General features: G+C 43.9%; 1 protein-coding gene across 1 annotated transcript in view; it reads right to left on the minus strand.

Annotated features, from left to right (window-relative positions):
• LOC101520491 (zinc finger protein 260-like) overlaps positions 1–9,548 on the minus strand; it is a 69,591-nt gene extending 60,043 nt beyond the window's left edge. The window contains exon 1 of the mRNA XM_058668605.1: positions 9,373–9,548. The gene's annotated coding sequence lies outside the window, so the exon portion shown is untranslated. The remainder of the gene's footprint in view (positions 1–9,372) is intronic.
• Positions 9,549–12,876: the final 3,328 nt, after the last annotated feature.

Raw genomic sequence — 12,876 nt, forward strand, 5'->3', positions numbered from 1 at the left:
AGTGGTTGATCGATCTGTTCTGTCCTCTGTCCTCTGTCCTCTGTTGTGGTACCAGGTATCCTCTGCAGGCTTCAATGTACTGCCATATCCTTCATGTGCACCTGGATATGCTGTCCACTGCTCCATCTAAGCCACTGAGGAGGCCCAGCTCTGACACATGCACTCCATGGTCAGACCATGGAACCCACAAATCTCCCCATTGTTGGGGTTCAGCAATTAATCTGAGGGAATCCCCATAGAAACTTCATCTGAGGTGATCCCAGACCTGATTCTTGGTGTGCTTGCTAATATAGGGTCTGGCACAATCCGTCACCCCAAACAGCTTATGCACATGCTGGTGGTTGCAATGGTTGGGTTAGTTCTGTCTCTAGTCCTGTCTTTTACACAAACCAGTCGATGTAACAGCCCAGCCCAATTCTGCCCACCACACACTCGGCCTTCAGGTACATCAGTGGGAGCTGCAGCCTAGTCAGAGCAATCCGCAATAACCCCTATCAGGCCCACTCCCTGGCCTGGTTCCTGTGCTTGCCAGTATGTACAGCAGCCTGGTCCAGTCTGTCCCACATCCCATTCAACTCTCATACATGTCAATGGGCACTGAAGCTTAGTTCAATCCAACCAACCCCATTATCCAGCCCACACACCTGATAGTGGTGTCTATCATGCCTGTCTAGTCATGCCTGTCTCAATCCTGGTTCTCATGTACACCAGTCAGAGTGGCAATCCATGAGGGAGATGCCCACTGTTTCCTGACTGGGTCCACTTCCACTCCCGGATCTTGAACTCTCCGGGTGGTTCTGCAGTTTAACTTGATAGAATTTGTCCCCTGTGTCAGCATCTGCTTGCTGAGGTAAAGCCCAACCAACTCATACTCACCCTGACTTATGTATTCACCAGTAGGAACAGTCAACCCAGTCTGACTTTCCCCTGATCCAGTACACATGAGGGCAACAGGTGTTGCAGACCTGCCCAGCCCAGTCTGCCCCCATTCCAACTCACGCTCTCTACTGGGAGTGGTAGTCTAGCAGGGGAGCATTCCGCATTCCCCTTACTGGCTTCAAGCTATCCATTTTTATTATCATTGTAAGTGGATATTAGAACTAAATCAAAAGAACAAATAGGCAGGTTGATATCAAGACCCTCTTGTGTGGCTCAAGTTACTGCAGGATGTTAGTAATAGCACTTGTAAGGGAAGATAGTGGGGTGACCATTTCATAGATTGGTTGAGCATGAAGTATCTTCCTGATAGCTGCAAAAAGCATTCAATAGGAAACTGAATCTATGGTCTGAAAACTAGGGAATAGATTGAAGCTGGAGACAGAATCAGGAATCTTAAACCACAGAAGGCTAAACCAACCAAGGAGTGCTGCAGTACAGGACCAACAATGAACAAGACTGGATAAACTACAAAAATTAATGGACACTAGAAGAATGTATAAGAGATGTTGTGATAAAAGTGAATACAGAAGAATTTATAAGAAACAAACATGGACAAAAGTTTCAAATGTGGCACACATTTCAAGCATAGCAAAGACTACAAAAAAGTCATTGAATGTGAGTATATTCATGTCATAAGTGAGCCTAACTGAATTCAACTAAAACTAAATTGGCCTTAAAGTACAAATAATCCATGGAAATATTTGCTAGAAAATACAACTTTCTTTCTTTTTTTTAAAAAAGATTTATTTATTCTATTACAGTCAGATATACACAGAGGAGGAGAGACAGAGAGGGGAAGATCTTCTGTCTGATCATTCACTCCCCAAGTGAGCCGCAACGGCTGGTGCTGTGCCGATCCAAAGCTGGGAACCTGGAACCTCTTCTGGGTCTCCCACGTGGATGCAGGGTCCCAAAGCTTTGGGCCGTCCTCGACTGCTTTCCCAGGCTACAAACAGGGAGCTGGATGGGAAGTGGAGCTGCCAGGATTAGAACCGGCACCCATGTGGGATCCCGGGGCGTTCAAGGTGAGGACTTCAGCCATAAGGCCACATTGCCGGGCCCAAAAATACAACTTTCAGTGGTCTGCTGTAACCCTGCAAGTACCAATGAGCTGAGATAATCTAGGGAGAGTTGTTTTAAAGCATTTCATTAACTAAAGCTATAGATATTTTAGGTTATGACTTCATCAAGTACTATCTGGGACCACATTTCTCAGCAATTCTTTCAAAATCTTATTAATAAGCAAGTTGTGCTGTAGCACTAAGTAACTATTACCACTGAAGACAGCTGAAAATGTTTATTTCCAGGACAGTGGTGAAGCGGTCCATTAAATCATCTATGTGGCTGTAACCAAGGAGAATCAATATCGTAGCAAAAAGTGTGTAGGTCAAAGCAATAAAGCAACTGGGGCTGAGTAAGGCCAAAGTCAGGAGCCCAGTGCTTCATTCGGGTCTCCCATAGCAGTGACAGGGACCCAAATGCTTTAGCTATCACTTGCTGTCTCTGAGGTCCACAATAGCAGGACACTTGAATGTAGAGCAGAGCAAGGGCTCAAACCCAGACGCTCTTGATATGAGATATGGGTGCCCCAAACAGATACAGGTTGGTCGAGATTTGCTGTAGCATCAGCTGGCAAATGCCAGGACTGGGGGGCAGGTCCTGTCAGGGCAGATCACATTACCACCTCGAAAGTGCAAAATCTGGGACTGGGAGTGGACCTAGTGGGGTAACTGGGCACCCCTCTGATGGGCTGCAGCTCCCACCAATCAGCATGAGAACCAGAGCTGAGGGTGGCAGTGGCTAGACAGTCAGTAGCATCGTTAAGTGTGGGCTAGATAGTAGGATTGGTCAGGCCAAGCTAGGCTGCAGCACCCACTGGTGTATACAAAAGCCAAATGGGATGTGGGATGAACTGGACCAATCTACTGCACATACCAGCATGAAAAGGAACCAGGGCTGGGGCAGGCTGGTGGAGCTTATTGGGGGTCTCTCTAACTAGGCTGTAGTTCCCATTGGTGTATGTGTGGGGATGGGGGCAAGTGTGTGGTGAGCAGGATTGGGCTGGGCTATAGCATCTGTTGGTTTGCAAATGAGATGAGGCTAGACACAGAACTGACTGGTGACTACAACCACCAGTGTATGTATAGGCTGATATGGGTGATGAACTGAGTTGGACCTTGCACTGGCTGGCACACACAGGAGTCAGGTCTGGGGTCACCTCAGGCGAGGTTTCTTTGGGGATCCTTCCCCTCCAACTGGATCACTGGACTCAGAATTCCAATCATGGGGAAAATCATAGTTATATGTGGTCTAACTGTGGAGTGCATGTGTCAGAACTGGGAGTCCTTGGCTGTTGAAGCCTGTGCAGTGGACGGCATGCCCAGATGCAAATGGGGACATAACAGATCACTGAGACCTGCAGGGGACATCTAATACCATGGAGGGCAAAACAAATAGGACAACTCTCCAGGCCAAGCTTCAACAGTGGGTATCTGGGCAAATGGAGACTCTGAAGTGGACTATGTCAGCCAGTGGACCTTGGAAGGATTTCTTCAACCCTGGAGCAACTGAATCAATAGCATCTCAGAACTATCAAAAACACTTCAGTAGTAACCTCAGAGCATGTGCCACATTGGGGACCCTAGTACGACATCAAGTAGCTGTCCCCACATCCTTGAGTGCAAGTGTGATTAGACCGTTGAGACTAGCCCTCTCCCCTTTTCTCTCATCTTCCCCTCGCCATAGGAAGAGTAGAAAGGAAGATTGGAAGCAGTTGTTTCATCCATTTTCCCCCATTCTTTGACCCTTCCCACTCTAATCGGTAGTCCACATGGGCATCCTTCTCAACTATGTAAACATCATCAAAAATAAAATAAATTATGAAAATATTAAAAGAAAGTGACACAAAGATAAGGCAAGCCTCCCACTAGACCTTGAACAATAAAGATTCAGAATCCAATTCTCATTTCCACAAGTAACACCACTATACTAGACTCTATTCACTGGAACTCTAAACCCTGGTCAAAAAACTATCCTATAATGTGGATGGGGAACTTTCTCTACCAAGGGTCATTTGGATTTTAGTGACCTGATCCACAGGTCTTACAAAGTTATCAACTTGCAAATTAACCTGCTGTAAATGTATTTAATTTTGCATTCTGCCCTCAGCTGCTTTGGCAGGTCCCAGACAAACGATTTTATGTCTTTATCCCATGTTGTCATCACCAAAGAGATGCTGCTGGCTTTCTATCACTGACAATCAAAGGGAGACCATAAGCATCATCGGTAGGGATCTGCACACCGGTTGGTCACACACTGTCCAACCCCAATTTTAATCTATAAAATTCACTGCCTTTAACTCTTCAGGGAGTTCAGGAATTCATCAATACTTACATGCCTCCTTTCTCAGTGCACTGCAAAAATAAACTCGTACTTTTCTTCTATCTCAGTCTCAGTGGTTGACAAGTAGACCTAGGTTTTAGGGTTCTAGAACATTGTTTCTTCCCAGCTACAGGAATATAACTGTTGTCTTTAATTAGAGGTCACCATCTCCCAAGTTCCAAGCCTCTTTATCTCTTTAAACTATTCTATAACCACACATCTGGCTATAGCTGGCAAAAGCTTTAGTTAAAATCAACATATGTATCTAGTCAGGTTAAGCTTCTTATCTCAAGGTCTTAGCAAAATTGTATTTGCAAGTCTGTTTTGTTACAGAAGGAAAGAAATTCTCAGCTTCCTGGGATCAGGACATCTCCCTGGGAGAGGATTGTCTACTCTATGTACTATGAAGAGTTTTCTCACTTTTAAAATAACTGGCTTCCAAGGGAACATGAAACTGGAGGAACTCCATGGAAAACTGGGCACCTCCAACTACCCTGATATTCTTTAGGGTCTTCTTGTTTGTTTGTTACTTGTATCTGATGCTACTTAAATAATGTTCAGGGAACAGGATTTAGTAGTGGCTGAGATCTCACCTGGGAAGCCTGCATCTTACCTCAGAGTGCCTGGGTTTAGGTACTGGCTTCACTTCTGACTTTACCTTCATGCTAATGCCCACCCTGTGATGGCCCAAGTACTTGGGCACCTGCTGCCCACATAGAAGACCCAAAATGAGACTTGAGCTCTTGTATTGGCCCTACCCAGCCCCAGATGTTGTGGACATTTGGGGAGCGAAGGAAGGAAACTTCTCTGCCTTTCAAATTACAAAACAAATGCTAAAAATTAATGCTTGAGATTGCCCTACTGCCTTCATGAGCTAACTTTATAGTTTCTGTCTAAAAAGGAGCTAAGAAATTAACATAAATGATGCATCATTATGACATCAGAGATGGGTGGAAAAGCCAGTCTGTATGGATGTACATATCTAAACTCATCTGTACATATTTCATCTGTCTGAAATCCCTGAAGAGCTCCATACAGTCATAGCTTTCTTGCATAGTGTCTCCCTGAAGTTCATGCTCTATGGATTCCTGCTCTCTGCCTTTTAAAAAATGTACACAAAGATCAGAGTAGGAATTAGAAATAGGAGAAAAAGCACAACATGGCTGCCCTTCATTACTAATGCCATGGTAGGGAATTCGAATGTAATACATGGCAGTTAATGTTTATAAAAATGATCTAAATTTCAAGTGCATTTCTGCTTGGTTCTCCCATGAGTTCAAACACTTATTTTTTAAATAACAACATGTATATCATAAAATAATTTACCTATTTCTTTCTGCTAAGTATTTTGAGACATGGGGTTCCAAATAATATTCCTAAATTTTCATCCTAATTTTTCAAGGATAAGAAAAAAACGTTAAAACAGTCATTAATTTTTTATTTTGACTAGGTTATTTTCGATCATTATTAGAGCAGTGATTAAATTGTATTTTTATGTTATTTGTGTATGTAATTACAATGAACCATTTCTTATTCTCAGATATTTTAAATGACCTATCAGCCATAAGACAACATCACCAAGGTTTAGCTATCATTTCTGTTTTAAAGTAACAAACCTGACATTCAAAATACTCTTGTCCAAGACCACAAACATTAGTGAAGCTGAGTCTGGAATTTAAAATTTGTGACCCATTCTTTGACAGCTGTACAACAGAAACTTATCCACATTTTTTATTATTCCTTAGTGATAGTGGAGGTCTCTGTTTCCCATTAATCTGAAAACACTTTTGATTCACTGGTTTGAGTTATTATTGGTTAATCATTTTATACTGGCTACTAAAATATATCCTTATACAACCCATGATTTTATTTAACGCTGAGTAAGTCTTTGGACCAAATCTTCAGGTTTAATATATATATATTTTTTAACATGTAAAAGTATAACAAGGTGTGTAAACCTGGCTGCAGGGTTAGATTGCTGACATTGTCAGAACTAGCCGAACATCCCAATGGAATCATACTGTCAGATGTGGCTACAGCCATAACAAGGCAGACACAAAAATTTTCCTTGGAAATTCCCTGTTTTTCTACTGTTCTTTCTTTTTCACACTTGGATTTTTACACTAAATTCTATTTTCTAAGGGCCAGACATTTTTATAATTTATTTTAATCACGGCTTTATATTAAAATTGAGATAAAATCTAATTTTTTTTTACTAATACAGCAATCAGCTATAATACCTATTACTGAAACTTTGAAAAAAAAGAAAATATTGTAAAATAACTTTTTCTATCTGTACATCCAATGACCACAACATCACAGTAATTCTTAATTTGTCATTGTAGTTGAAAGCAAGTTAAATGGGAGCAAACAGTCCAACTAAAAGAAATTAGGTTTTAAATTGCTTACTTTCAAAAAACTTTTCATATTTACTTTTCACTTTAATGTCCTTTTATCATTGTTATGTTTTCTTTTATTCCTATTTCAATATAAGACCACTGGAAAAATTTTGGAACATGCATAGCTATTGACACTCAATAATTTAAAAGAGATATAAACCACATTTTTCATATGTCAGAGACAAAACTGCAACAATTTCAAGATCTTAATCAACTTTATTTTCAATTGGACAACATGCTGTTCTGATCGGCTGAGCAGAGGACATTGGTTTTAGACAGAAGGCTGAGGAAGGCACACACAAAGAAACAACAGATTGGTCATTCAGTGATTCTCCTTGCAGGCTGAGGAGAGGGAAACAGAATTATAGAAGAAGAATTGATTGGTTGAAATTAGATCACTTTGGTTTTTTTTGTTTGTTTTGTTCATTTTTTGGTAAGCAGTACAACAGCAGGCACCTCACTGTCACACCAATTGAATTTTTTTCTCTCTTTCTCTTTCTCTGTTTTCTTTTCTTGGAAGGTTAGATGAACCATTCTTTGGCTTGGTACTGTGAACTTTAGCACAGTGACTCCCACTTTGACTTTTAGCCTGATTTGTTGGGGCTGCCTACAGGAGCTGAATGTCTTCCTATAGTTTTTATCTAACATATATTTATCTCCTAATAATGCATATTAACTATATCCTATTATTCTCATTCTCTTTTATTTCAATTTTTATGTTTGACTTGCTTTTGTTTAACCAATGTGATAGCATATGTCCATGCATTTCTTTATATCAATGTTTCAGTTTTTAAAAATTCTTGTTGGCTCATCTGTCAAAAAAAAAAAAAGAATTTCCCATAATTATGTCCATACCAAAGAGTGCTGTAGCAAATATTTCAATGTATTTGCTATATATCATTTAAGGAATTAACAGTATTGAGTCCAAAAGTCATAAAAGGATGATTGAACACAATCCTAAATTCATGAGCCTTACACAAATTCTCCTTTTAATTCAGTCAGAATATTAATTTTTCAGTTACCATTTCCCAGAACAGTAAAACTTGTGCATCTGTGTTTCATAGCAAAAACCATGGAAAGGTGAAAAAAATGCATTTAAAAACAGTATGATTTTAATTTACATCATCCAAAGCAAATCATTGTCTATTTCAATTTGCAGAAAATAAAATCAGAAGATTGGTATTTTTTCCAAGCCTTTCATAATAGAGGCATATGTTCCTAAGTTTTACTGCTAGAAAATGGCTTATCATGCCTACGAGGCATCAGAAGATGACGTTTGGTAAACAGACTGCCTTCCCAGCGGCAGGAGGCTGACCGGGCATCAGACAGCCCTAGGCACTGGGGCGGCTTTGTGATATCAAGTTACTGGGGTGAACTTGATACTCTGGTTCAGCAAAGCTTCCATCTGCAGAGAACAGTGTGCCTCAACTCCGGATTATGATTCCTTAAGACACTGGAATAGCATAAAACTCACGAGGAAAAAGCAAAGGCAAGATCCTTGATAAACATAACAAAGCTTTTTCATTTTATTTTTCAATATTTTAGAATTTTCAGATGGTTTCAACAGCATTTTAATCAGTCTTTTATGCTCTCATTTTAAACCAAAGCAAATATTTTCATACAGATCCAACGACTGCTCTGGGAATGCAAGTACATAAAATACATCAAGATACTGTGAAAAGCTCATGGAGAAATGAAAAGATAATTTTTACTGCCCAAAGGTCCTGAAATCTATATGTACTTTTCTTTTGTAATATACATTTTAATGAACTTTTTGAAGATTTTTCAGATACATGGATTTCAAGAATTTCTTGCATTAAAATAAACTTATCTTTCAGTTCTAATTTCCCATTAACTTTCTAAAGTATTCCTGGTGGATGATGAAATATCCAAGAACAAACTTCATTTCAATTACTGACTGCTTATTAGAGCAGCTGATGAAGAATATATTGAGCGCCATATACGTGAGTATTTACTGAGGATCACACATGCAGAAGGCAAAATGCCACTCCAAATTCTACTTTGAGTGAACAGAAAAACCAACTTGGTTACTAAACGTATGCAGATTTGCACAGAGCCTTCTTTTGCCTATAACTGATGCAGAAGAAGGACTAACGAATGAGAACCACCAAGAAGAAGCATAGACTTGTGCTTTTCACACAGTTCAGCTTTGCAAGGTTTTATGTGGGGTAGTTACCAGCTAGCCACTTTGTACTGACCTTTCATTTTCTTTCCTCTAAAAGTCAAGGAAAAGAGAAATGAACTCAGCTCGCGGGGTAGGTTCCTGCATCACTCTTAAAACCCTAGCGTTCCTCTTGCCTCTCGCGCTTTGGAGGAGCACCTGCTTTCAGGAGTCTGCGTTGCAGAGGCTGTTAAATCAGCCACCTGAGGGAAGTTAATTTTTAGTACAGCAGCCATCTGTCCTTGTAGACACAGTCTTTGTCTCTCTCTCCGACCCCGGGCGTCCCAGGGCTCTCCCACCTGCTACCCTCCGCTCAGCTGGCTGAGAGACCCCGTTGGCACTTGGGTCAGTGCCCAGTAAACACAACGTCTGGGCATCCTGGCCGCCCACCAAGATCATCCCCTGGCATCGGCGCTGCCTTCTCCTAAGCTGGAACTGTGCCCCATCTCTGTCTTCTCACCCGATACCTACCTGCCAAGCTTCAGGGCAAAGCCGCCTTCTCCACGTAGCCTCTCGGACCACTGATGTCAGAATCAATCAACAAGAGACCTCCTGGCACCTGTCCCTCGCATGACGCGCACAAGCTAGGGCTAGAGGGTCTTCCGAACCACCACTACTGGGATCTAGCTCTAGACTCTGACTGTCTTGGGGTGCAGCAGACACTCCTCACCCAACGAGAAAATCGCAGCCAACACCCTGCGCTTGGTTGAGGTGGCGCTCGCTGTGGGTGTAGATAGGGCGGGAGTGCGTGGAGGGAGAAGGAATACGGCCAGTCCAGCCCCAGGCTGGTGGGCAGTGGACCCTGCGGGCAGCACAACCGCAAAGCACACTTGGTCGGACCGACCGAGGGCCCTTCTGGGAGTTGTAGTACCTTAGCCGGGCTGCTCTTGGAGCTCCCTGGGAGTTGTAGTCTTGTCGTTTTGGGCAGCCTTCGGAGTCCTTTGGGAGAGGAGCTCTCAGCATCCGGCACCTGGCCAGAAGCCCAGAGCAGCTTGTGACAGTACCCTGTGTAGGTGAGGCCCCTCCTCAAGTGAAGCCCTTGAGGTGACACTGCACCAGATTCCCTTTTTACACGCTACACATCCTTGATAACCCGCTACAGAGCCTGGGATCCCTGAGGTGATGGCGGGCCGCAGTGCCTGTCTTAGGGTTGAGCGGCCCTCCTTTGGCCCCACAAGGTCCGGTCCCCTCAGCGCCCGCAACCCGAAGGGCGCCACGCCCACAGCTCCCCGCGGGCCTCGGATCGCCTACGTGGAGCCGCGGGAGTAGGAGGGCCCGGCCGTGCAGCGGGGCCTTCCACTGTCCCTCGGCTCGGCTCCCGGGGCAGCCTTGCTCGGCACCATAGTGGACTGGTGGGCCTCAGAATCAGTGCAAGCCTGAAGTGTGAATTTGAAGCCGTGTGCAGCCCTGGCGGCGCAGCTAGTTGCACTGCGGTTCTCTGCTACCTGGCATCCCGCAACAGCCCAGCCTCGAGCCTGGCAGTGAGCCGGCAGGGAGGCGGGCAGCCCGCCGCCCCCTTCCCCCATCCCAGGGGAAGAGCTTGGGGTCCCGGCCTCAAGACGCGTTGAAATCTTGGCCACACCTCCAAGTGGGTGGCACAAATGCCGCCTACCCATTTCCTGCCCAACAAGGAGGGTTCAGGGACTGCTTAAAATCCTAAGACCCTCCTAAATACCCCATTTGGCGTCTCTTCTTCTCTCCTTCAAAGAGGCTCTCTCAGGGGGTGCTTTCCCCTTCCCTCTTTTTTCTAGGCTCACCTGGTCACTCTGCAAATAAAACTTTCCTGTCTGCAACTGGTTCCTGGCTTTTTAGTTCTATATCAAGCTGAGGAAAGAACCCACCGAGCTTTTCTGGTAACATTAATGAATTGGCCTGAGGAGGGTGTTCATTCATTCCTTCAAGCACCTCTACCACCCTCCCGCCAACACACACATGCATGCGCACACACACACACACACATACATACACACACATGCGCGCTCACCTTTGCCACAACTGAGGACCCTGGGGCTCTCAGCTCACCCCATCCCTCTTGATGGAGACCCTTGTGTGTTGATTTCTTGCCCCTTCTCTACAGTTCTTTCTTGGCCTGACAGCGTCCTGTGTGTTTTTCATCCCTTTGTTTGGAGACCTACCTTCCTGCACCTGAGTTTGTGACAGCTTCTTGGGTCTCCGCTTGTCAGCAGGACTCCTGGCTTCCCTGTATCCTCTGTCTGCCCAGCTTCTGCTGTCATTCCAGGGACACTCGTTTGCCCGGTCACTGACACCCTGTGCGGCCTGTGTCAGCTGCAGTTCTCCTCCTGTCTGGTCTGCTGCAGATTTGGAGTTAATGATTCCCTACTCTCAGAAATGCTTGTCTCACCTCCTTTTGGGCTCCTGGAGGCTGTGCGGAGCCGTTTGCTGCCTCACTGTCTGTTTTGGCCTCTCCCTTGGCTAATTGCCTTTGTCTTTTCCTGCATTGTCTGCTTTGTACATCTATAGCATTGTCCAGTGTGTCAAGTGTCTCATCTCAAAACAGACTGCCGAACTCCCTCACTTTTTCCTGATCCCAATTAAACCACACATCCTTCTATCTGAGGTGGAGTAGAAATCTTGGGGGTACCACACCTGCTTCCCTGGGTTGTCTCAGTGCTTCCGGAGTTGTTGGTCTTGTTCTTCCTATCTGGAATCCTCTAACTCTAGAATTTTCCGCATCCTTGAGCATTCTGAAACTAATTCTGAGTTGAATACCTGTTCCTTCTGAAGTGTGAAGATTTGAAGGCATTTTTGGGGGGTAACATTTGGTATTGTTAAGTCAGCTGCTAGTCAGATGTTTATTCTTTGGCACACAACTGTTTAACCTTCAGTGTAACTTGTAGGGTTTTTAAATTATTTTTTAAAAAGGTGAATTTCTTATTTTAAAATTCTGTTTATTTGTTTGAGAGGCAGAGAGACAGAGAAAGAGTGGGAGCTCCCATCTGCTATTTTACTGCTCAGATGCATACAGGAGCACTGGGCAGGGTGCCAAAGCCGGAAGCCAAGAATTCTATCCAAGTCTCCCTTGAGGGCGGCAGGAGCCCAATTACTTGAGCCATCACCTGCTGCTTCCCAGGAACTGTGTTAATAGGAAGTTGAAGTCAAAAGCTGGAGCTGGAGCCCAGAAACTGATAGGATACATGGGTACTTTAGCATTTGGTGTCAACCAAATATCAGTCCCTGATTCTTTTTCGTTTTGTTCAGTTTTGTTTTGTTTTAGCTTGGTATTCTGAAAGCTTAATACTGATGGATCTTGGCAGGGTGCGCTTTTCATTGCTCTTTGCTGTTCAGCTGTTCTGCTTGGAGAGCAAGATCCCCTTAAAGCTTTGGGCATTTTTTGGAAACTATTCCCCATCCCGTGTGCTTATGCCCTGTCAGATTTCCAGCTGCACTTGTATCCTGACTGCAGAACTGTGAAGGCTGCGCTTGTGGGTTTTTCACTCTCAGAGAGAGAAGCTGTAACGTGGCTCTGCTGGATTGGAGCCAATATATCCACACCAGCACTGAAGCTTTGTTTGCCTCCATGTCCCGGTGTCCTTCAAGTTTTTGCATGAAAGGGGAAATAGCAGAAAGCAGAGACAGTCTTATCCCATCTGCTCAGAAGGGTTCCTTTGGCTTAAAAAAGTCCTGATCAGATGGTTAGAAACTGATGATTTCCTTGGGGAGACAGGAGGGAATTCAGTAGCCTTAAGCACAGACCTATTGCTCTGTGTCTGCAATTAGTGCCATCTTTAGGACTGTTCCAACTCCTAGACACAGGGCAGTAAAGAGCTGTACCTATTCAGACCTCTTCTCTCCTGTATATGTGTACACTGAGAACTTCAGGTTCATAGTAGCTTATCTTGAACAGTGTAAGATACTCTGAGCTATTCTCTGAGATATTTGTAAGTAGACAGAAAATTAAGGGTAGACACAGAATACATCTCAGAGAAGTCTCAAAAAACCATGAAGGACTGGTGG

Source organism: Ochotona princeps, chromosome 9 (assembly GCF_030435755.1).
Source record: "Ochotona princeps isolate mOchPri1 chromosome 9, mOchPri1.hap1, whole genome shotgun sequence".
In the NCBI taxonomy this organism is placed as follows: Eukaryota; Metazoa; Chordata; class Mammalia; order Lagomorpha; family Ochotonidae; genus Ochotona; species Ochotona princeps.